The sequence below is a fragment of the Mustelus asterias genome, chromosome 9 (genome assembly GCF_964213995.1).
Source record: "Mustelus asterias chromosome 9, sMusAst1.hap1.1, whole genome shotgun sequence".
NCBI lineage: Eukaryota > Metazoa > Chordata > Chondrichthyes > Carcharhiniformes > Triakidae > Mustelus > Mustelus asterias.
The window spans coordinates 107,906,072-107,928,975 of record NC_135809.1 but is presented as its reverse complement, the minus strand read 5'-3'; the positions used below and the strand labels follow the sequence as shown (position 1 = coordinate 107,928,975).

The window sequence follows — 22,904 nt, the reverse complement described above, 5'->3', positions numbered from 1 at the left end:
TACCGCAAGTGCAGAATGGAAGTAATCGTTTTTATTCGATCCTTCTACGGTTACATTTCGAATTGTAAGGCTTTCATCAGTAATGAGAAGTCCTAGGAAGAATGTTACCATTTTGAATCCGGGAGGGGAAACAGCTCCCCAACCACATGACTGCTAAGGTTAATTAGGAACCTCTTCAGTTCTGGGTTTTTAAAAATGACATACAACTCCACGTGAACACACAGCTCACCTATAACTCGACAGGTTCGACTTCGCGGTTTGTACTGACGGTTCCAACTTTCTGGTGCGTTTTATTACAGAATAGAAAGAAAAATATAGGAAGAATATGCAGTAAAAAAAATGCAATATGTGACTCTATAATTAGAGGTTATTTCGCAGGTGGCGTCAGTGGGGCAGTAAAGGAGGTTGAACATACAACAAAAATATACCGTGGACCGTGAAAGCATTTCTATTGCAGCTGAGCCGGGGCAGGACAGATGTAACTACTGTGCAAGTGAGCGCCACAGATCTCCACCGCAGCGGATTTCAGCACTGGACGTTCAGTTTGTATGGACGCTGTGAGACAATCCCATTGTAATAATGGGCTGGGGGGGAAAAGGTGGCGGGACGTTATTTGATATGAAGTTAAGACCACCGGAAGGCGGAGTTCACATATATGTCTGTGCTGGGTATAACATTTGGACAGAATTTGATGGAATGGGAGTCTCAGGTTTTTTCGATGGCGCTTCTTTTAAACAGTAATGGCAGTAAATGGGGGGAGGGGGTGGTGTGGGGGGGGGGGCGGGGAGGGGGAGGTTCTCAGTATAAATTGACATCACTGTGAGTGCACGAAGCCCTTTAAGGTCAAAAGAAAATAAAGCTTCGAGTGAGAAGCTGGTGCACGTTTATCAGAAACCTTGAAATGCCGAGAAATCAAGATGCACAGACAAGAAACACAAAGTAAAACATAATTTCACAGGATTGCAATTGAGTAATGCAACATGTTCTTGTTTCTTTTCATAAGTTTGGTTTCAGGGGGTTGATGTCTCGGGAAATAAACGTTTTGGGAGTTAATAGAATTCACAACTAGTTATAACATAGGCTTCGGGCATTGAGAGTTAGAAAACTGGGATCGAAAGAAATGAATCTTCAAATAGTCAGAGGGTTTTTGGTGGGGAAAGGAGTGGGTGGTGGTAATAGAGAGGCTAGGGTGCCTTTTTAAGTTGGCACAATGTGTTGTCCGTTTATCTCCTTTCCTCTGGCAACAGTGAGTAAGCTCACAAATGAACAGAGTGTTCTGTGTTCATTTCTTGATCCCACAGAAGCGTTTTGGCTCTATTTCTGGGTTATTAATACGCATATTTCCAGCAGCAAATATTATTGTACATATAATATTTTTGTATTTTGCAAACGCGTACGTCGCTGTGAGACAAAACAAAGATGCTGTCCCAAACAAATCCCTTTGATTTTTAGTCGTCTCTGTCTTGTTTCACTGAGAAAAACGATGTCAGAGAAGCTTGTGGATAGGCTGCAATATCCGATATGAACATTTGGTGGCGTCTGAGGCACATAGACCCGGCTTCGGAGTTCAAAATCTGTTCAACCTACCTGTCCCACTCCCTATAGTCTGTGAAGATTTGGATTTAAAATGCATCCAGGTAGAATCATCCTGCAAACACATCTTAGAGTTTTAGTTTGTTGTCTAAATATCCTGTTAATTCTAAGAATGTGGGGGGTGGGAGGGACTTGCAAAGTCATTGAGATAAAAAATATTCCTACCTTATTTGAAGTTATTAAAACGGTGACCATTTTTACCTTACTGCACTCACTATATTAGACACAAGAAAATCAGCAATAAGCTCTAGCGTGAAGCTAAGCAAGTTCTGTTGCCAGTTCGGACAAGGGCAACTTTGGGAGATTTCATTCGGCAAAGTTTTCCGCAAATCTGTGGGAGTTGTTCTGAGCAGGTAAAAGTGGATGCCTGCAGGCTCCACGGCAGGAGCCGGTACGAATTAAAGTAGAAAATCTGTTATTTTCCGCGTTGTATAATCTATGAATTATATAGCTCTTAGGAAAATGTACTTTTTATTCCTAAGCGCAACTTTAAAAAAAAAGTACACATATAAATTGATCGAAAATGGAAAATAAAATGTTTTGTCTGCCGCGGGGACACGTCGTGTTAATTTCCCTCGAAATTTGTTGACGGCTGGGCTAATTTAAACGGTGTGCGATTTCTCTGCCCCAGCCTGTAACAACACTGATCCATGTGGGCTTAAACTTTGCCGGGGCAATGGCCGGCTCCCAAGAACTGTCTTACATTTAATAGTTGAAATGTTTGTCAGGACCACGGACACAATCGTTTCCAGGCCCTCTAGACATGCCACAATATCTGATTTAATATAAAACGGCTGTTATGCTTAGTGATGATACCCGAACTGCTTTGCCTTCAGCGCGTGTGCGATGGAATATTGCCCAGCGTTTCACTGACCTGTTACACGTTTACAACAACTACTGCCCCAACAACACACCAGCACACGACAGCTGCACATTTGAAAGTTAATTCAAACTCCGTGGATGGACAGATGTGCGATTTTGTTAAAAAAAAACAACTTGCGTTTTGACCTTCTGGAATTCTGGTGCACAGTAATTGCGGCGAGTCTCGCAATTCTTTACATCGTCCGTAAATATTTCTACACAAGTGCTAAAATCACTCTTTTTTTATTAAGCACGTCTTCTGAGGAGACCCGCAAAGGCAGTTTGGGTTTTCTTACGCGGCGACAATACTGTTCACTTGCAAAAAGATGTGTGGTGTGCTTTGCCTAATAGTTGAAGATCACCGATCACTTCCGAAACCATTGTGAGAAGTTGGAACAAAGTGTCCCACTCTGTGGATCAGTTGCTTGGCAAACCCGAGCAACCGAAACATCTGTCTGCGCGATAAAGCAAGCACAGGTCCTTATATATTCAAAATTAACCATATTTTTGTAGAATGGAATAAACTTACTATCCGTACTCTCCCAATTGAGGAGCACCATTTGTCAGGATCACTGTGAGAGATCCTGATGCATTGCCACATTTCTGAATTTGATGCTATGATCCAACGAGTGTAGCGCTTTCTCATTCATGCCTTTCGTGAAGATTTAATGATAATTCTGTAAAATCAGCCCGGGTGTTCTCGTGTTGATGTCTCTGCATTGTCCCTATCCTGTATGTTGCCACTAAATAAATTGGATTGAATTTCCATTTCCTGCATTCAAAACTAGTTGGGAGTGAGACAGATATTCCATATGAACACTCGGGGCGAAACTAGCAACTCGCCTTTCTTGAAACGCTGTTTTTTTAAAAAAAAAATGTATTTTAGCAGTAATTGAAACGACTTTATCGGGTGTTTGCTGGGAGGGTTTTTGATTTAGCAATTCCTGCTTTATTTATTTCACGGACACGTGTGTGTCAGAGACCTTAAGTTAGGGACTTGTTTATTCTTGTTATTGTTGCGAATTTCAGTTCTGACAGTGAACATGAATCCGGACTGACATCACTTATCTTCCACCTTCAGAATCCATTCTGCACAACTCCTATTTCAGCACAATTAGTTCAGTGAAAGTGACAGCCTTCCCTTTTTCAATAGCCGATTTTTTTTTAATTGACTCATTTCCTATTAGTTTTTTCCTTTCTGCAGAGGGACTAGTATTGTCCTGGACTTGGCTGGTAAGTGCAATGCCGTGGAGCCAATGCATAGTTTGATTTAATTATTCATTTTTTTTGGTGCAGGATGGTGACGCGTGTGTTATAGAACAAAGGGAATGTGAAAATGAAAGGCAGAGGCTGGTGTGTGTGTGTGTGTGAGGGGGGGGGGGGGGTGGAGAGGGGGGAGCTGACGCTAAGGAATCAGCTGGTAAAGGTAAACCTCCAGCCTGTCAGTGCCACTCCTCTCACACCGGCCTGGATGACTCTGCCATTAGCACAAACTGCTTTTCCAACAGCATCCAGCCCTCATTCCTTGTAAGTACAGCCATCCTATTATTAGCATGCCAATGTTATTTACAGTGAGTCCTGTGTGTGTGTGCGCGTGTGTGTGTGTGTAAGTCTGGTGCCATTGTGCCCACATCAGCACCAAAGAGGCATTGGTGCAACTTTTATTTTCACTTCTTGAACCTTGTTGCTATATTTAAACTCAATTCTTTCTAAGCCTGTTCTATGGATTGGGAACATTCGCATTCCTAGGGAGATCTACTGCACACTGCTAATTTGATTTAATTGCTTTGTGTTTCTATATATTTTTAAATTTTTTGCATTGAGCTTGCGGTCAGTTGCTTCCAGGAATAGTTGTATTTTGAACTGTCTGAACATTATTTCAGCATTTTGTTTTTTGGGGGGTCTATCTGGCTGAAACACGTTTGGTCCCCGTCACTTGTGCAGACTGGGGTTGTCAAGTTGCAAAAATAAGAAGGTGAACAATGATTAATAAAGAGGAACCCGCTGTTTAAACTATTAACCTCAGCGCTTACTGTACACCTAGCAGATACATCAGAGGCCGAACACATATACCAAACATTCCTAGGTAAGTTCCTTCCACTTAAATATACATTGCTTCTTAATTATACTTCATTTAATTTTCTTACTCCAGTTTTTTTTTAAAAAAAGATCACCAAGAACTCTCCTGGTTAACTTTCACTTAATTATCCTGTTACCACATTCCTTCACACGTCCCATCTTCTGGCGAGGACTTCGCAGCTTTACACACTCCAGTTGTGCTATGCAACCTAATATTGTCGTCTTAAACGCGGATTTACATATATATTTTTAATTGTTTTAATTGATGTGATGGGTTGGGTCAGATGTTCATGTACCAGTTGTGTGTGCAGGAGGGAGGGCGAACAGATCGATTATCAGTGGCGGCACCGTACACTTAGAAATGGCTTGATAAAAAAGTTGGGCATGTTTTACAAACAGTGCTGCGATCGAGTGAAAAAATGCACACATATCATCTCTACAGATTAGGATAGGATTGTTTTCTCTCTCTCGGTCGTATGAATAGAATAATAGGAGAGGAACTGATTTGTTCTGGGTCTGCCTTACCTTTCCGCAAGGTACATAGAAAGCAAGCATCCGCACGCCCGGCTAAGCGCCGAAGTTGCATCCAATTGACAATGTCAATGTATCTGATGGGGGACCTGTTACGGCAGTCAGTTTCTCAAAGGGCGCGCTTGTCATTTTGATAGAAGCTGGATGTCAAACCCAGCGGCAGCTCATTCTCTTGCGCTCCCCAGCTCCGAGCTGCACACACAAGCCTTTTAATGCTCACATACACACAGACACGGTCACTCCTGCCGCCAAACGGACACATCGCACGCGTACCTGCAAATGAAATGCCAGGGAGGGGAGGCATTGTTGCTGACCCTGGATTGAATCAAATTAACACGGGCTGCCAGGTTCAGGAGGAATGCCGCGCACTAAAAGTTTCTGCACACACACACCAAAAACAAAACACACCCAGAGGCTCCTCAAACTGCCTTCAGCGTGAATTAAGCATCAGAGTGTGTGTTCGCGAATGGCCCTTGTAGCGAGCTCGCAGGGTGTAATTCAGGAAATTTCGCTTTAACCAAACTCAACCCGTACTTTTACTAAGGAAGAGAGTGGAAGTCACTGACTTCTGACCCGGCCAATAATCATCCAATAATAACGTGAGGGCACCGATTGTGTGCTACGCTGACTCTGATTCGTGTCTGATTTCTGTCTCACCTATCACGACAGTATTAGCCTAAGTGTCATCCTGTAGTGTCCTGGAGACGCTCAAGATCAAACACCGCCGCGGACCTCATCTCATGTTAGCCCCTTTCTCAGACAGTGGCTGCTTGCTTTATTTTATGATGTGGAGATGCAGGCGTTGGACTGGGGTAAACACAGTAAGAGTTTTAACAACACCAGGTTAAAGGACCAGGACTTTAACCTGGTGTTGTTAAAACTCTTACTGTGCTTTATTTTAACCAGGGAAAGAAAAGTGATGTTATTAAACACTAATTGAAAGAGAGATCCCTCGAACACTCAACTCAACCCCCACCCCTCTCCCGAAACCCCTCTTTATCTCACCCCCGGACAGGGCTATCGGATGGACGTGAGCCCAGGTGACAGGAGCTACAACAGCCCGAATACCTGGCTATAGTTTGAACTATTTACAACCCGTACTTTTCACAAGGATCGATTGTGCGCGGTAAACCGTGTTGTTTACATTTCCATCCCTGATAAACTAAATCGGTATGAAAGGAGATTCCTCTAACTCCTACTGACCAACGCCGGGAAGCCCTTGCCCCATTCATGACTGGTCTTATATATTTAACTAGGTGAGTACAATCCTTCCACGTGTAATCAGAATGGTCCCTGATCGGTTGCATTTTTCCTCCTCAGACGTAAGAAATTCCAACTTTTACAATGCCCATCAAAAAGTAAAGCGACCCGCACATATTTCGAGCTATTCGAGAGGCTCCGGGCTGTGATATTAAACAGAGATATCCTTTTATCAGAAGTTGAATAAATCCTTTTTCCCTCCCATCTGAATTTGATGGTTTGGGTGGAGTGTTTTTGGGAGCAGTTTACACATGTCCTGTTAATGTGGGGGGTTGGGTCGCAGGCGATGCGGGCAGAATGTCCAGGTCTCGGTGTTAATTTGATTGAAGAATTTGCACTGAAATTGCATAATTATATAAAATAGGAACTGAGAGACAGGCTTGCCTCCCGAACTATCTTGGGTCCCCGAACTATCTTGGGTCCCTCCTTATATTTCATTGCAGGTTGGATCGCAGGAGCTAAGTAAATATTAATTCAATAATATCGCTCATCGAAAGTAAAAGCAGAAAATGTCTGGAAAAAAGGCATTCATTTAAAGTTTTTAATGACGTTCGCCGAATAGGGGGGGAAAATGTTGCTGTACTCGAATCCCTTTACGGTCGAGACAACATTAAACTTTGCTGTGAGATCAAACCTTTCTCTCAGCATTTAGTGATCAAACTGAATCCCATCAGCCTGCATGCCTCTATGCCGGGTTAAGATTGCGATCAAGATGTTAAATAGTTATCTTTGATATAGGCAAAAGCTGCTAAGCGATTCGCGCAGTGTAACATTTATATATATATCTACCAATCTGACATAAATACACGTTAATGTGTTAGATACAGTAATCTGGGTGGAAAGATGCAGAGTGTGAGAGTCATTCTTAAATTAGGAGTTAGGAGGTTACTGATCCACGCACTAGTTGTGTGCCCGTACCTGTTACGCGTTGCCTTGCCGTTCCTTTCTTTAATCTGCTTATTTAAAAAAAATTAAAATGCTACTTCAGCACAAAAAACAGAATGGAATGGAGGTTTTGCGTTTGACAGATAACTAAGGGAGTTTATCTGTATGAATAATAGTGAGGGTGGGGGCGGGGGGAGAGGTGTTAGAGCTGGGGTTCATTCCGATTTACAAATGCCATTTTTGCCTTATCTGTTTGAAATCAGTGCAGTTGCTACTCTGGAAGTGTGATTTGAGGATTGGGGGATTGGGTGTGTGTGTAACCGCTCTGCACCCTCATGGTCGCTGCTGCGCTGAAATGTAATCCGGATCTATTACTAGTTAGCTGTCAGCCTCATTGATGCAATCGCTGCTTCGGCGATCCTGACTCTGGCTGACAGCGAGGGGGTTAACTCCAGTTACATAACCAGAAAAGGGCTCTGAAGTTTCAGATCTTTTTCAAATCAAGGTTTTATACGTGGCGCGCTGGTTGATGCTGGTTGAATTGAAGGTGTCTACCTGAGAGTGGTTTGTGTAAAGCTAATACCTGAAAGGCTGGCACGAGTGGGTGTGAGGGGGGGTCCCCTTAAAATGTAATTAATATTAGTTTCAGCGGAAAAGTGCAATGACTACCGCTGAACCCATAGAAGATTCCCCCTAAAGGTGGCGGATGGAGGGTTAATGTGTAACTCTATCAGGTTTCCCAGTGCTCGATACCAGTTAGAGAAAATGTTCGGCAGCAGATGATGGGTGGTTGAGGATCCCTCAGCGTTCGATCTCTCAGAGGACTCACACTCCCCCCACCCCCCCCCCCCCCCTCCGCCTTGTCAATCGCCGCTCCGGCGAACGCCGTCTCCCCCCGGATAAGTTGAACAGATTCTCAGTACTCTCCTCTCCCAGCCGCGGGCATCTATCCACCCCCTTCCCCACTCTCACCCCCCCCCCCCCCTCCCTCCATTACCCCTCCGCCTATCTCCAACCTTGTCCAGGATGAGTATCTGGAAAGCAAACGTTTCCTTCCCGGCGCGTTAATAATGTGTTTTTTTTAAAAAATAATAATAAATAAGAGCTAGTTGTCTCCAAAGTTCCGGATTTGGAAATGGACAGAATTTGTAAATTGAATGCGATGGTTCTGGAGGGGAAAGGGGGAGGGCAGAGAGAGCCGATCAGAGGGAGAGGGGAAGTTGAGTTGCCTTCCAGTGCCTTTTTTTGTGTGCACGAGTTCCCCTTTGCGAAGTTCAGCAATCGCTCTGGTCAAGCTGTTAGTAGCTGGCTGTGTTGTTGTGTGTGAATGTGTCGTGTGGGTGCAGTGTCTGGCCGCTCTTTTCCCCTTTCGCCTCAATCCCTGATCTCTGTGTGTGTGTGTGTGTTCTGTATGTGTATGTGTCTCTCCCTCTGTGTGTGTGTGTATGTGCCGGTCCTGGGAGCAGCAGACATCAAGGCTGATTGCGAGAGAGTGGGGGGAGTAGTAACATCAGTGCCCTGGCCATTCACTTTCTGATGTTGCACGACGGGAAATGCTTTGAATACTTGCGACATGGCCGCTGGAATTGATCGTCAAGATTGACAGCACTAACCATCGCCTTCACTTGTTTCACAGAGAATAAGCAAGATTTTGTTTGCCGGCAAACCCCAACAGCAACTTCTGCCAGCGATCCGCCCCCACCCCCCCCCCCCACCCCACTACCACCTCCCCCCCTAACCCATCCAACACCCCCCCTCTCTCTCAATGGCCTGGGGAAGCTCCAGCTGACTTTCAGCTCTTCGTGTCAGTTCTTTTGTTTTTTTTTAATATATAAAAATTGGTTTCAAACTGTAAAACATAAGATTAGAAACGTCTAAGGACACGGGATAGCAAGGAGCTGCGGTCTCGCCAGACTGGCTACTAAGGTAACCGGGCAAAAAAAAACCCTTGTGTTTTCGTTGGTGTATGTGTGTGTGTGTGTTTTGCTTGTTGTGTCTCGCGTCCCTTGCTCGTGTACATTTCTACGGGTTTCTACTTAAGGGCTGCACTGTGGCTGGAAGCTGGCTGTTGTCTCCCCCCACCCCTCACCCCCCCTGTGTTGTTACGTTGTGGTTAGGGTCAGTCTGTCCGGAAGGGACAGTGTGCCATGAGGTTGTCCTGTAACCCCCCTCCCCTCCCCTCATTTAACCATTTACAATGTAAAAGGAGCCGTGCGAGTTATTACAGATTTCTCTTAAACACACATGCACGGAAGAAGTCTCTCTCTCTCTCTCTCCCCCCCCCCCCCGTCACCCCATCACCAACCTCCCCTTTCCCCACTGCACCCCCGCCCCCCCACTCCTTATTCTTTCCATCCGCCACTCTTAATGCCAATCTGCACGCTACAAAAGGCGATCTCCCCCCCCCCCCCCCACCCAAACCCCCCTTTCACTGGGAATCACAAGTTTATCCTGCATTCTGGGGTTGGATAGATGGTGGAATCCACACACACACACACGTTTCTAGACACAAGTTCAAAAATACGATTTTTGGATAAGCTGTTTTGTGTTTTTTTAAAGAAGTAATGATGTGGGATATCATCTTAAATTAATAACATAAAGTTTGAGTTGACGCTGAACCGGCTATCTGTCTTTAAACATATTAGCAACAGTTCCCTGGTAGAAACAGGGGCGGCAATTTCGACTCTGTCCACACAGTGGTACTAGATGTTAAGCAGCGCATGTGGTTGAGTGCAGAATTAGAAAGTTGCAATCTGGACTTTAAAACGCTGTCTCATGTTCATATATTCATTATCAAAGCACTGTTTTATTCTTTTGGGCAGAAATAATAAAGTTTGTAAAGTCGCCACTCTTGCGGTTTTGCACCCACTCTCGCCGACGTGCGAGATAATCTCATTTTTAGCCGCTTGTAACTGGGGAGGGTCATGCAAATTGATCAGGGAAGAATGCACAAGCACGTAAATGAAAATAAAGCAGGCATCCAGTGACCGACCCATAAGGAGACAATACCCAACCTTTCTATATAGCCCGCTTCCTTGGCGCGATCATCCACTTCTGTCAACTAAAAGGGCCAAACGTGAGTCGTAAAATTTACTTTGAACCAGCACTGATATATTAAAAAAAATTCGGATGATAGATGCAGTACAGGACACCACGATTTCTTTTTTCAAACTGTGTGGACAGAGATTAGATGACAAAAGCTATATTGTTTAGAAAGTTTTCTGTACTTTCACGGGTTTAAACACTAATTACTTTTTTAATATTGGATTTATTTAGATTGTGTTTGCCTTGCATCATATCTCAGCTTATTTTAGTTTTAATATTGCATGCACGGGCATATGCATTTTCTTTTTAAACTTTCCACTCTTCAATTCTAACCATTTTGGATTCTCCTTTTCTGTGTGGGGGGCCCCGCCAGCTGACGTTGTTGTTTGTGATGCGATCCAAGTACCCTTTTCTCTGAAATATTTAAGAAGGGACAGTGCTACCCGAAAGACTGCCTGTTCCGCGCATTAAGTGGCAGGAGAGGGGAAAGCGTTAACTAGTATCTCGGAATGGGACATTGCCTGTTTAACAGTCAGAAGCTCTGATGTTATCGATCAGATAACTGACCTTCCTTTCTTCACACTCTTTCAGGCTGGGGGAAAGGGGACGAAAGGGACATTTGAAATGACAATTAGTGTTGTGCCTGTCTTAGTGACGGGGGTGGTGGTGGGGGGTGTATGTGGGGATGGGGGGGGGGGGGGAGGCGGTGGTAGAAAAAGAGAGTGAATGTGAAAGCTGTCTGGGGAAAAGAGATTAGCTCTTTCTGACTCCTAGGTCTGGGGTGTTTCCCAAAATATTGAGTCAAAACTTTCGCCAGAAATAAAAAAAAGAGAACTCGCGCGTGTTGAGCGGAGATAAGCAGCGTGTTTAACCACACCACATCTGTTTATTGTAAGGTTTTAGAAGTGATCTGTAATATAACATCTCTCCCATTTATATAACATAACGCACACGCCGCTTTCAGAATTTAAGCTAATGTGCTTAAGAATTGCCATCTTCGAGTGATTTTGCATAGTAATCAAAACGCCTATAGTGATAGGGCTATACCTTTCTGTACATAGCGTAAATGAATGTTTTTCTCTTTGTGAAATGCACTTGTGATTCATAAATGGAAGTTATTAGATGAACATGGCGTTGAAATTAGCCTGGTAAATTGTTAAACACATTGAACATGTTAGTAATTTCATCAGATTTAAAAAAATATATATACACACACACACACCCTTATATATATATCTACATGTATCTGCTGAAATGACTGAGAATTTATTCCGAATAAATAACCCTTGTATTATAAATCTCACAGAAAATATTTACATGGCGCATTTACTAAACAATCCTCCTGTTAAAAACATCTTTAAAAAACACATTTAGTCATGATTGTTTTCACATGATTTCTTTGTTTAGCAATCAATTATGAGAATTGATTTTATGAACCGTTTCCCTAAATTGTTGAGGCACACTTAATAACCATTCTTCGCTGTGCATAATGCAAGTAAGTCTGTAAGGCTGTTTGTAAAACAATACCCTCGCTAGTCCCAGTGTTAGGGAAAAGTTGATCTGGTAATGGTATTTTGTTTTGAACAGCTGTCTGACTTGTTGCTTGCTGTTAAAGTAACTTCCCTCATAAGGTATGGTGGCACTGAAGCTGAAAGGAGGTCCAAATGGCACATTTATAATTAGATTGCAAATTCAGCAGATTGTACCCATACTACAAGGCTAAACTGCAATGTCTAGGATCTCAATAGAGGCGTCTTAAAAAGAGACTCCACTCAGTCTTGGGTTATTCTCTTTTCACATTCTTCAACATCTACGGCCAAACGCTGTGAACAGCAAGGACAGTTGATTAAGACAGTATATATTTCATATAATAAACACCTACGGAGGAGCTACGGAGACTAAAGTTTGTAGCAGGAGTGTGATATTTAAGTTGTTGACTGACATAGATTATGTCACTACGATATGGCATTGGTTTAGTTTATGGTATTGTAATAGGGAGTGCAACTTTGAATTGCAGGATCATATATTTAGAATCTACACACGCTTTGACAAAGAAGAATGAATTTCTTCTCAATATACCATACTTCTGGTGAAATTCTATTAATTTTATTTTACAATTTGAAGTTTTATTGTGTGACAGAAGGAATACCTGCTGGATATTAGAATAACTAATTTTTAAAAGTGCCAGCAAAGTTAGACATTAATAGCAAAGGAAGTCGAGGAACAGCTACAAAACTAAAATACACAGTGAACAATTTTGAAATGATTTTAATTCTCCCAATGGACGCTTGAGTTGTATTGATTACTGCCTGACTACCGTCCTGTTCAATCAAGGTCTTTCTTCAAGTAATAACCTGGGTTTCGCATATCATTTTAACCGGGGTTCCTACAGATTTTGTTTCTTGACCTGTGATCATTTGCAACTCAAGCTGGATTTCAAAATCTCTTCCATAGCGACCCTGGGCCAAACTGCGGTGTATAAATATTGTTTAAAAGAAAAGGAAGCACAGTGCACCCATTTTGAATGAGGTGAACTGCAACAACATCATTACTGTTTTGTCCCAGGAACGTGTCTAATTTAAAGCACAAATTGAACTTAATGAGAATATGAATCAAAGGCAAAATTGGAGAGAGAGAGAGAGGGACCATCAGCAAGGCGCAGTTTAATATCCTCGTCATATTTTACATGAAATGAAATGCTGAATAATTTAAAGGTGATGGGAATTAAAAGGACAGTAACCTTTTGAAGTTGGAAAGTTAGAAGAAAGCTGCTGAAGATATTCATTATTAACTAGCAGGACACAAACCAAAGCCCCCTTTGTTTTTGATTTCTGTAAATATGTCGACCTAATCATTTGCTAATGTCTATAGCTTCTGGATCAGGGCAGAGATCGTGGATTAATTGGGTTATAAAGGCGCATTTAGTTAAAAAGAACTGCGACTCACAAATGAGCATACCGCTCCAACTATTTGTATGATTATTTATTATGTTTGAAGGTGAGAGTCACACGGCGAGAGCTGGGTTTTGTTAAAATGGGATACGTTTCAAATAATTAACGTCAATTGACTGGGCCTAGAAAACCTATAAATTAAAAAAAAAGCAAATTATACTTAATTTTATAGAGGGCGGATGGGAGTGGGGGGCAACTTGTTCAAAATTTAAGAAAGCTTCGCCCAGGTGTGACACTGAAATTCAATGTCACCACTGAACTGAACAGTTCATTTCCCCCTAATGTCCACCGGCATTCCTAGGGTTAATTGCCTTTCTGCGCCGCTAGAAAATAAAGCCGGGACCCGACATAATTCAAGCCATTGTGGGTTCATTTTACTCCAGTTAATTCAGGTCAGACGGGTAGCTCTGCGAGTTGCTCTTTGCGGTGTTTACTTTTCAAATATTTTCATAGTTTGAAATATTTCACCCAAGCTGTACAATCGGGGTCCACAGTTCTCCTCCGGCACCTCCTCCCAAATTCCACCCATAGCCTGAATGGACACCCCCCCCCCCCCTCCTCACCCCTCCTCCCAATTTGGAAAATATCCAAGCCTTCTCATATCACAGGCTACTTTAAGAATCACAGGTACTGCACGGCTAGTTAATTCTCCTTTGACGGGAATAGGTGGGCCCCACCTCTGTGCATCCTGAACCATCTGCATCTGCTCGACCCTATACTCACTCCTCTCCCTTGCATTATAACTGGACAGAGGTGATGGTAACAGGCACGGCGACTTTTGTAATCTCATCAGTTAAGGGATGGGAGGGAGAACGAGGGGTAAGATAAGAGAGAGAAAAAAAGGAGTTGAAACAAAAAGGATAAAGGGAGTATTCAGCATCTTGATGGACATCAAAAAACAGGGGGGAAAAAGACAACCCGAGGACACGAAAATAATAAAGAAAAGATTAATTTAATTAAAATAGAAAATAGATAAAATCATTAAATGTACCACGGAGAAAGAAGATGCTTCCCTTTCGAGGAAATGCTGTTCAATTGTAATGGAAATGTGTTCAGATCAAAGGGGAATTGACAGCAAGAGTGGGCTGTGGGGCTGGGGGAGGTTAGGGTTGGGGCTGGCTGACAGAAGCTCACACTTCCTATCACAGCGGTTACAAGTCAAAGCAGCGGAGAGAGTGGGTCTGAAAGGAGAGTGTGGTGCCGGGGCTGTTCAATTTCAAACCTCGTGCCGTTCACTGCAATTTAGCCTCGCATCGTCCGAGACCTAAACACCAAACACAAAGCTGGGCCAACCCAAATTCCATCACTGTACAAGCAAAAACACTGCTGGAATACAAAGTTGCATTTGCCCCCACCCCCACCCCCCCTTAGAAAAATACATGAATACACTATTTGAGAACCCTTATTTAAAAAAAATAAGAACATGAAAAAACATGCACTCTTATCTAATGCTTGTGTGATCTTGTTAAGGGAGAGTTGGTGAATCTTCGGCGATTTCCCACTCCTTCTGGACTTGCCGAATGCTCAGGAGAAGGGTGTGATTTTTGTTGTGGCAAGATTCAGTTTTCCTCCACGCCACCGATCCGTTCATTCTGCGAAGCAGCGAAGCATCAGAAGCAGCAAGTCTGGGAGTAGTAGCAGGCAGCAGAGCTGTTGAAAACACTCCCCTGTGTATGTTAGGGAAATAGTCAAGGCGGCTCTCCCCTGTTGCCTTCTCCAGAACCAGGTCGTAAAGTTTGGAAAAGTGCACCTAGACCGAATTCAAACCGACCCCATCTAAGGAGCAAATATTTTAGGAGTTGATAACAAATAATTTGATTCACTTTTGCCAGAAGATTCGGCTAAAATCACATACATTGTGTGACTCGTGTCTAAAGACATATCAAAGTTCATAATACAATATTAATATTGTATTTTAGGAACAGCACCAGTTACGTGCCTTTTTTGTAAAGATTTTTTCTCTTAATGTGAAAACGCTCTGACGCCTAACGACACGATCAAGCCTACAAGACTTATTGCTAGACTGTAATCAAAAGCAATCATCGGTTATATGTAACTCAAGTTGCTTCTATTCTACTTAATGGTTTGACATTTTTGTTAAACAGTTGAAATACAGTTAGAGCAACCTTGACTTCATTAGCATGTGGAAGTAATTATTTGCTGACAAATCATATTTCTTATTAAACATGCAATGCTCAAGTTTGTAACAGAAGACTAATCATAAGCAAAAACATTAGGTGCACAAACGGAATAATGTTTAATTATTTGCACTCTAGGGAGAGAGTGCCCATTTCTGAAGATGATTTTCTATATGTGTGTGTATTCTTGACATGATGCAAATATGCTTCCATAATCCTCAGAGATTTCAATAGTAATTAACAGACAGATCCCAAGGCTGCACCTTGTGCACACAGTCATACAGCTGCACTTTTAAAAAAAACCTGCCGTGTTTAGGTAGCATTTAACACTTATGCCTTATTTAATCTGTAATCCAATAGAATATATTGAGTTCATCGAGAGGCACGATATATATTATCCAGCTATTGACTACATTTGAGGGTTCTCACTGCCAACTATTGAGCCAGTGGTTGCAGAGTGATTCGGAGTGTGTTATATAATACCTTGATTTGCAGGCTGGTGGGTGGGTATTATTGCACACCTGAGGTCAATTCCATAACACAGGGGCCAAAGATACAGTTTATAGACTGAAAGTTGTGGTCACTATTAACTGGACTGAATGTTTATTTTGAGTTGGGGATTTTTTAAACCGGTAAAGGCTCCAACCTGTGATTTATAGCAATGAGTAGCCTCTGGTTTCTTTTTGCTCATAGAATTCATCCCCTGCCAAATATTATCTGTTGATGTTAAGAGACAGTGGTGAAAACCATTTTTTTCCTGACAAGGAATAAGTCTTTCACTGTCCTGATTAGCTTTTTGATCCGAGAATCTACCAGAATGAAATATAGTGATCATTGCTGTCACTGGGATTTCAGCAAAGCATAATGATAGTTGCAGAGGATTTTCCACAGGATTTTCATTTGAATTGCGAAATCCTTGGTGGTACTATAATTATAAATTGTGCTCTTCTAACCAGGTTACATTTGGAAAGAAACGGATGGGGCTCTTTAGCTCCGGGGTACAATACTAATGGATATAGGTCAGTTCTTGGAGATTGGAGTAATTTCAGATGATCAGTTAAGTATATCAGACAAAAAGCATATTGGTGCAACATTGGATTACTTTGGTTCAAATCTGATTTTTCTTTTTGCATATTGGTATCAAGTAAGCTGGTGACAACACAAGTGATCTTATAAACCAGATGCATTTCATGCCTTACAAATTCCTGATCACTGGAAAAATATTTCTGAGGAAGCCTATCTCAATATGACATCAAAGGATGGTGAATGTATCTTGCAGATGGCTACATCTGATAACTCATTAAGTAACAGAGTCATGAGTGAGTTATGGTGACTGCCATGAGTGTGACACAGATTGCACCCAAGAACATATTCTCATGTTCTGGTCCTAGTAGATGGCAGTTGAGTGACAACTCCCCTCCACTCCCATAGATAACTCGAGAAGAAGTTTGATTTTTTAGATACTAGTCAATCTCAATTATTTCACTAAATATGTGAATGATGTCAGGCAGTTTGATCATGAAGAGTATCGCTGAACCTGATCCTCTTTTCATTCAGTGTCCAGATGTTCATTGTCCAGCAGGGGTCACTGGGTAGGTGCCAGCAGTGAGAAATGAGAGCCTTTTGGCTCAGATCAAGCCCAAGAGCAAGTGTAATGTCATTTCTTGTCAGCTTAGATCTTATTTGTCTCACTTGTGGGGACCATGAATTAGATTCAATGTGAATTTGGTTTATGGTGCAAGCAAAGAGATAGACTCGGATCTGCCTGGTCCACTCGGTCCAAAGCTCTGGCTCTGTAACTTTAAAAATGGAGTAAGAATTTTTAAAAATTAAATTAAAAATTTAAAATTAAGTGAGAAATGAGAGTACATGAAGGATCTGATGAGGAAAGCCCTACTCACTAACAACCAAGCTATGTCTTGGTGCTTGCTTGAAAGTTCTGGTGATGAGGCATTCTGCCAAATGATTTTGACAGTAGGGAACCATCCAACAGGATCCACTGTATCCTTTTCCCATGGAGCCTGATGGGCTTGTGGTCAAAGTCAACACAAACCTTTCCATGAGGGACATATGGTTTGGCAATGTTCAACTACCTGGAGTGTTCCATGGCAACATGGCCAGACCCATCCTTCGCAACACTGAGGACGGGTAGAAACTCAGCATGTGTGTGACATTTGATGGTTGTCTATTGAGGGCCCACACACAGCTTGATGCAGCTGCATACAAAAATGGCCATAAGGATAAGGGTGGATACATTTCTTCCTCCTCTATCCAGAACTTTATACATGGTGACCTTGCAGACACAATAAATCATGAACCTTCAAATAAAATAGAAGATGGTTTGGGCGACCGCTGTGACACAGGATCAGGATACAGGCCACACCTGCACCATGTACAGCAAAACTGAGAGCAACTCAAGCCTGATGACCAGGTTCCTATCGACAATGGAGAGGGAACATCACCCCAACATACTCAGTTTTTGCCTCACCTTGGCTATATGTTCCTCCCAGTTTTGGCGCATGTCCTGTCCTCTCCAAATCTTATCCTCAGATCATTCAGGCAGTCTGGTCTGACAGTGTAGGGAACAAAGGATTGGTCAGTCCAGTTTCCAAAGAACATGGCTTTGTTCTTGCCACAATTTTCCTTGGCTCCCGAGGCCAGTTTGAACTTGTTACAGATACTCATCAGTCTACACACCGACAGCAGATCTGAGCAGAAGACTACATGTACAGAGAAGATTTAATCTGCATGCCTACACTGCTGGGAGATGAGGAGAGTCATTCTACCCCTCCTCGACTGATCAAAAGACTGAAAATAAAATTGGGAAATATTTGGACAGCAAAAGGATGTTTTGCTTCTGAGCAACACAGGTCTCAATTCTGGATCTTTATATAAATATGGTTTACTGCAGGGCTCCCAAAAATGCTTCAATCTGCCATGAGGGAACCATCATTCTTCTTATGTCTGAATCCTTCCTGATGGACCCAGAAAAAGGTGCTATGCAGCACATAAACAGGACGGAGGGAGATGGTAGCCCTGTTCAATGTTCAAATTCAATTGAAAAGCTTTCTGATTCCTACCCATTGCTTCTAACCGCACCATTGATATTTGTGTAGAGCAGTTGGATCCAATTGTGGAGTCTTTCCCCAAACCCCATTCTGGAGAGTACACCCATCATGTAAGTGTGTGATATTCTATCAGACACTTTCCCCTGGTCCAGGCTGATGAGGCAAGTGCCCACCTCCCGCCCCACACATAGGCAATGTATCCCTGAGCAGCGAGTGCAAGGCTATCAGAGATCTTCCTGCGGGTACAGAACAGGTTGCATCAGAGTGGATTACCAACTCCAGAGCAGACTGACATTGCCTGATTGGCAATGACCTTGGACAGAATTTTGTAGCCCACTTTCGGCAATGAAATGGGGTGTCGATTTCTAATTTCCTCCCTTACCCCCTTCTGTTTGTAGAAGAGGGTAATGATGCATATCCTCATGGATTCTGACCTGCTGCCGGCCTGATGCAGACTCTCATACACTTCCAGTAAGTCTGGGTCAATCCAGTCCAAAGAGTCAAATAGAACTCAGCCGGTAAGCTGTCGTTTCTGGGAGTTTTACTTGATGGCCTTTGTCAACTCAACCAGAGTTAAGGCTTTGTCAAGGCTCTCCTGTTCACTCTCATCTAAGACTTCTGCAATAGAAGACAGGTACAACTGGGAGATCATGCGGTCTATGGGCTTCACGTACAATTCGGCATAAAAGGATTTGCTGATCCTCAATATGTCAGACTGTAATGACTTTACCAAGCTGTCTTCCTCCTTCAGGCTGCTGATCACAGCTATCTCTTTGTGTACCTTTTGGAAGAAGAAATGTGAACACATCTCATCTGGCTCCGCACAGTAGGCTCTGGACCAGAAGATGACCCTGGAGATCTCTGAGGCAAAGACTGAGGCTTGCCGGCTCCTTGCTTCATGGAGGTCCTTCTTGACAGCAAATTCCATCGACCGCAGCAAGAACAGATTTTGCATGTTTTTCTGAAGTTGGGACATTTCCCCCTGAAGTCTCTGCACCACTGCACGCTGCCCTCAGTACGGCTGTGGTGAGCAAAAGACTATCGTATATCTCCTTCTGGAACGTGGTTTTGCAAAGAAGGCCTGGATAGAGATGCAGTGGTTTATGCCGAGGTTCATCCGAGTACCATTTCATGGTGCAGGGCTCTGGGCTGTTCCCAGGGACACACAATGAGAGAAATATGAAGTGTTGCTGGAGGATAATCAACTTGGTGTAAGAGACTCTTTGGTCTGCCCGAAACTTGTTGGTCTTCCAGTGTAAAGAGTTGTCCACAGTTGTATTTTTTTAGACTGTCAAATTCCAAGGTCCTAGACTACATGCTAAGAAATACACTAAAGATAAGAGCAGCCACTACAGAGGCACAATGGGAAAAAGCAACTGTCTAAAGCTTTTCAATCATGGGGAGCTGGAAACTGTGAAGAGTTCCTCAGTCTGTATGCTGGACATTGAATGTATATAGTAAATCTCACACGTATCACAGTTATATTGAAGCACCTCCAAGTGCAGCATGCTCTATGGAGAATATTACTGCACTTTGCATAATGACCTTTTTGAAATGTTTCAGAATGTCCTATTAGAAAGGAAAATTGAGGGATGGGAGTTTTCTTTCCCCCTCCCTACCGCAGGACACACTGGTAATTGTGGAATCCTCTGACTGCTCCAACTGGGATCAGAAAACTCAGGACAGGCCTTGGACTGAACCTTGGATACCAGTCCAATGCAGCTGTAAATAGTGCATTTACTCAGAGGCATTAGGAAACTGGAAATTACTTTTTAATAAACTTGCAATAATGATGTCAACATTATTAATCATTCAGTGCGAACATCATCATGCATTAATGCCATGGAGAGATTGACGGCTAAAAGCTCTCAGATTGATTGAGAAAATTATTATACATAACAGTCTATGCAAGTTGTGAAAATAACAGATATGTAGGAATGATCTGAAAGCAACAGTCTGGGTTCTAAATATGGTTATAAGCTGCAATACTGATTACAACATTGTTTGAGTCCTGTTGGACGCCTTGCAGTTGGTCAGAGTAACTTTACTAATAAGCTACCTTGTGCCTGCACATTGTAACTCTCCTCTTAACTCCCTGAATCCTCCCACCTCCCTTGCTATATCTCTCCCACTTCCATAAAAAAAAGTCTCTTTAACCACACCATTAGCCAGCTCCCCTAACGTTTCTCTCAACCTCTATTTACTTCTGAATTTCCCCCCCTTGTGAAACACTTTGGGATATTCTTCTCCATTAATAGTGCAGCACTGGGGCAAATTATAGTTACAAAGGTTGCATTCACATGAGAAATAATTGGCACCACATTTTCCAATCTATACAGAATGAAATTATTGGGTATCTGTGAAATTTTAATTAACCAATGAACTTAATGCAGCCATCCCCACAGCAGTATAAATGCCTTAACATATGCCGATGTGTTCGAAAGGAATTCCCATCGATTTCCAACAGATTGACTGGGCCTTGTAGGTAATAATCACATAAAAAGTTGTTATGACATGGCTGACAAGATTTGGTTAAGGCCTTGCCCCTGTCATGCAAGTTAGCATGTAATAAGTCCCCTGCTAGTGGGCTACTTATCATTACTTAAACACGTGTGCTAAAGGGACTGCCTGTGTGATCTCTCCCATATAATGTCACATCTTGTGCATCCACATAAATACTTGACACCTTAACATTAGAGTGCATTGAACTATATCATTAAAATTAATCGGATACTGCTCTATTCTGTAAAAGAGGATACCTGGACCAGTATTAACATAAAATCAGTGCCATTTAAAAATTCTGTTACCTGTAATGATAGAAGTAATATTTATGAATAATGCCATTATACTGACAGGATCCTGTGACCTCTTATGGGACACAAAAGTACTCCAACACACATTCAGGCTATTATGCAGTCAAGGCCCCAAGTTGCAGTAATATTTTGTCCCATCAACAGCTTTAGGTTATTCTTTCAAAGAGAAAGAACCTCTCTGGTTGTTGGGTCAGTTAAAAGATGTTTGCCGTCAAGTTCCTGGCTTCAGCTGTGCGAAGAGAGCAAAAAATATTGTGCATAAGTGAACATTGGTTTGCACTTCCCCTAAAGGCTTAATACCTCTGACCAAACTCTGGAAAATTGTAAAGTATTGAAATATAACTATACACCAGAAACTTATGCTGTTAGAGGTTAGTGTGTGAATCTTTTGCAAATTTATATGAAAATCACAGACGAGTTTTGTCTGGTTTCCTGGTCAATACTTAACCTCCAACTAATATAATTAGGAAAGTAGAGGTTATCTCATTGCAGTCTGTGGGACCTTGCTGTGTGCAAATTGGCTACTGTAATTTCTCCAGCAATGCCTACTCTTCAAAAACGTACTAAATCATCTGCAAAGCACTTTGGGATGAGCTGAGGTCTTGAAAAGCACTTTTTAAGAAAATGGAAATTTGTTTTTCTTTCTAATTTTTTTCATTTCAGTGTCAATAGAGCAGACTCTCCAACTGACCTTTCTCTAATGTTAAAATATGATCAGTTTTTGGGTGCATGTTTGGTTTGATTTGGTTTATTTTTGTCTCATGTGTTGGGATACAGTGAAAAGTATTGTTTCTTGCGTGCTATACAGACAAAACATACCGTTCATAGAGAACATGGGGAAGAGGAAAGGTGAAGGTGCAAAATATAGTGTTGCAGTTACAGATAGGGTGAAGAGAAAGATCAGCTTACCATATGATTGATCCATTTAAAAGTCTGATGGCAGCAGGGAAGAATGAGCGAACCTCTGTGCACGCTCAGACATGCAAAGATCTGTTTTCATTTTTTGTTCTGATTAGAGAACAAAATGAAACTGGCAGTATAACTCACATCTATTGATCCCTCATTATTCAGTTCAGATATTGGTTTCAAATTGGTATCCACAAAAAAAGAAATAATTTTGTACATAAAATCAAACAGAAAATTACGTCTTCAAGTGTGCAACACTGGAACAAGAAAAAAAAAATCCTATTTGTGTGCTAGTTTGACAATCTGACATGTGTACTGAATTGGAGTAGAGAATTGTGTAAACATTCGGAGAGTGTTTTCAGTTCAGATCTCAGTATGGTGTCGCCTGGACAATTTGCCACTGGCAGCATCCAGGTTGTACTCTTGTCACCGCCGACAATGTAAAGAATGTAAACTGCATGCCTCTTGCGGAGTCTGGGAACCAAATACCCGTGCGTCACCAGAGCTGCCATTAGAGACAGGATAAAATTCAACGTTATCTCCTTATTGAACCTCCAAGTAAGCCGCGCAGTGAGAGCCCGAGCAGGGAGCACAGCGCTCATTGGTCTTACGTCTCTCATTTTGAGTGCAATTTTCATGTCAACTTTAACCACACCATAAAAAAAACAGCAATACTAAACTGTCCTAGAGTGCAACCACAAGCGTAAACAGAGGGTGAAGGCTAACAGACATTGTTCTAAGTACCAACTGAATCTGTCAGTGATTTATTTCACA

At 42.3% G+C, this 22,904-nt stretch overlaps 1 protein-coding gene across 12 annotated transcripts in view; it reads left to right on the top strand.

Annotated features, from left to right (window-relative positions):
* Positions 1-8,676: 8,676 nt before the first annotated feature.
* sox6 (SRY-box transcription factor 6) overlaps positions 8,677-22,904 on the top strand; it is a 636,409-nt gene continuing 622,181 nt past the window's right edge. For 3 of the 12 annotated variants that reach the window (XM_078220778.1, XM_078220772.1, XM_078220767.1), the window contains exon 1: positions 10,166-10,285. The gene's annotated coding sequence lies outside the window, so the exon portion shown is untranslated. Of the gene's footprint in view, positions 9,136-9,898; positions 10,286-22,904 lie in introns of those variants that run through there. The other 9 variants (XM_078220775.1, XM_078220777.1, XM_078220771.1 and 6 more) reach the window with 9 other exon arrangements.